At 36.6% G+C, this 3,172-nt stretch overlaps 1 protein-coding gene across 7 annotated transcripts in view; it reads right to left on the bottom strand.

The window, feature by feature from the left end:
* The window catches only part of LOC128250541 (uncharacterized), a 24,040-nt gene that overhangs the window by 4,173 nt on the left and 16,695 nt on the right, over positions 1-3,172 (bottom strand). The window contains exons 5-6 of one of the 7 annotated variants that reach the window (XR_008266565.1): positions 2,109-2,314; positions 1-50 (exon numbers count right to left, since the gene is read on the bottom strand). The exons of 5 other annotated variants lie outside the window; for them this stretch is intronic. The gene's annotated coding sequence lies outside the window, so the exon portion shown is untranslated. One more of the 7 variants, XR_008266570.1, reaches the window with a different exon arrangement.

Here is a 3,172-nt window from a genome sequence, read left to right as displayed (position 1 = left end):
ATGAAATGAATGCACAAAACAATAAGACACTAATGCTTTTCATCACGCACCTAATGATATAGAAATGTAACAACGGGAGTCATTAGAAACGGAAGCTTTATTCCTACAAAGAAGCAAAGGTCTACGGCTGAAATTTAGCTAACATCTTTTCGCTGTCCAAATTTATTTCACCGAAAATCCGAGCTTTACAGCATTATCATTTAAATACTAAAGAATATAGCTAATTTAATTGCACCAATAGTTCTAATGCAAATTTAATTCCAACAAAAGTACTAATGTAAATATTTAATTGAGGTGAAGATGATGTCTTCGAAGAATTTGTCCGTAAATATTCTCGATTCTGTTAATTATGAATGAAATGTCCTTACTTCAAATGTATCTGGCTTCTGTAGTAACATTATTTTTATTTCTGTCCCAAACAAGTATGTGAGGCTTGTCAAACACATACACACACCATCTAAAAACAACGTATAAAAACTTGTTGTTTTTACTACTATGTCAAAGGTACACCAAAACCAGAGTGTATTCACGTTTCAAATCAAAGAATACTGGTGCAACAACTCAATAAAAACAGCAACCCGATGATAGCAAAACCGCCCAAATATAGTTGTATGGAGTTGACGGCTGCAGTCGTGCTCTGTTGCAAAGTTTGATGAATGTGAATGTCTCGTCCCGACAAAAGAAAATAAGAACATCTTTCATAAAATAATGAGAAATGTATAACACAAATATCCAGCCTAAATAGGTTTATCTGTTTCTTCACAAATAATTAGCATTAATCAAAAGATAATAATTAGAAAAGCTCGAGTTTATCCAAAAAGTACGGGGCAAACTGATTCACATGTTCCAAATACAATTCTTTGTAATATAGGCATAAGGCCTGGATTTTGCAGGGAGGGGGACAGTCGACCACATCTGTACTCAACTGGTACTTAATTTATCGAACCCAAAATGATAATGGGCAAAGTCGACTTTGGTCGGAATTTGAACTCAGAACGTAGCGGCGGATGAAATACCGCGAAGCGTTTTGCCCGGCGTGCTAGCGATTCTGCAAGCTCACCGCCTCACATTTTCCAAATACAACCGATGAGATATAAAGTGGAAATTTGTAAAACATTCCGCCTATTCTCTTTGCGGTTCTTGAACTGTACACATGCAAACCGGCAACAAACAAATTAAGCTCTACCACTACCACCATCATCATTACCATAACATACTCTTTATATTGTTATCACTAATTTACATACAGCCATAATGAATAATTTAAATGCTACATACTTGTTATATTAAGAACGGTATTTATATAAAACACTCTCTAACTTTCTCTTGTGCAATATTCAAGCTGGTTGATGATGTTTGTATGTTGTTAGTAACTTACTGAACAGCTTCAACCCTTCGTTATTCCAGCTTTTGCTTTCTTCTCTCTCAATTTTCACACTTTATTGTTTCTATCTTTTCTTCACAGACACACACACACACACACACACACACACACACACACACACACACACACACACACACACACACACACACACACACATACACACATGCACACAAATACACACACATAAATACGTACACACGCACACACATATATCAAGAGCATGATTTATACGATGTGATTCAGTATTTACTAAGTTATGTAGTTCGACAGATATGTGATTTAGTAATGAGAAAAAAACGTCATTTCAAACTATATCAGAATTTATGTCCTCACTTATGCCAATGTTCCCCTTCGGAGATGTCAAAATTTGAGATTATAACACAAATGTTGTTTATCACATGCCAACATATACTGATTCCTAAAAGTCGCTGTGAAAATCCAAATTGTTGCTTAAATCCAGGTCATTCCTAATCCATAAGGCACAGGGTCAATGACATTTTATTTATAACTACCTTATATTGTGCAACTAGCTTCACATATGAAATACCGCGCATACTCCTATGAAAGAATCAATCCCATGCAAAAATCGTCTCCTCATTTTTCTTGAAATAATGTAGAATTATTTCCATATATCACGGTTAAATGTCGATTCTGTTTTCTCACACATATCAGAGCAACATATGAAAAACCACTGGCCGCGAAACAAGATTGCTTAAGTACTTACTTTCGTTCTGATTAACTTCTGTGAAAGCCGATCCTTGTTTGTAAGAGAGAAAAACTCTAGACTCCCATAACTTATCAGTTTGGCAAAAGTGAACGATACACTAAGTGCCAGGCTTTAAAAAAAAGTACTGGTGTTGATTCATTCGACTGAATTTCTTCAGGGTGGCACCCTAGCATGGCCGCAGTCTAATGACTAAAACCAGTAAACTGAAAGAGGAATAAAAGAAGTTATCATAACAAATAATGTTGACCGGTGATAAGTAAATAAACAGGACTGTGGTTGGTGTGTCTCTTCGTGCTGCTAATGATTAATGTATGTTGTGTCAGTTGGTTTGTTTTATTATTCCTTCCCTGCGATCCGGCAGCATCGGTTACGCGCTGATCAAAATGGTCAGTGGCATTTCGTCCGTCCTCACATTCTGAGTTCAAATTCCGCCGATATCAGCTGCCGTTCATCATTTCCCAGTTGATAAAATAAGTACCAGTTGAGGACAGGTGTCGATGTAATTAGATACCTAATACTTTTTTTCACTGCATTCAGTATGTATTTCTTATTGTATCTGTGATTTGCTCAATAGATGTTCAATAAGAATGAAGATGTATACCTTAATTTGCCACATCTATATACGAAAGCCGAGAAGACATCTTGCGAAACGGAGATTATCTCAATGAGATACTTATTAAAATCACCTGTGGAGATACAACTACACCAATGAATACGCCAGGGATCGATGCTAGATGGGTCGAAACGTTTCTAGTGATCAATAGAGATCCTCGTCTCTTCCATATTCCGTCTCTCTCTCATTAATAAATTACACACACACACAAACATATGTGGGCGTGTGATTTCCGTCTGTGGTTGGCTCCAAACGCGGGTGTCAGGTATCGCCATAGTTTGGAGATTTAGCAAATGAGAACGATAGAGAACGGGCTTAGGGTCGATTTGCTTGTCGAAAGAAAGTGGACCGACAACGTTTACTAACCGATGCAGTCGAAATATATGTAGGTCTATTTGAAATATATGTATCTCTCTCTCTCTGTATATATATATATATATATATATAT

This window comes from Octopus bimaculoides, chromosome 22, assembly GCF_001194135.2.
Source record: "Octopus bimaculoides isolate UCB-OBI-ISO-001 chromosome 22, ASM119413v2, whole genome shotgun sequence".
In the NCBI taxonomy this organism is placed as follows: Eukaryota; Metazoa; Mollusca; class Cephalopoda; order Octopoda; family Octopodidae; genus Octopus; species Octopus bimaculoides.
Note: the sequence above shows the minus strand (reverse complement) of the source record. Positions and strands in the feature narration are given on the sequence as shown.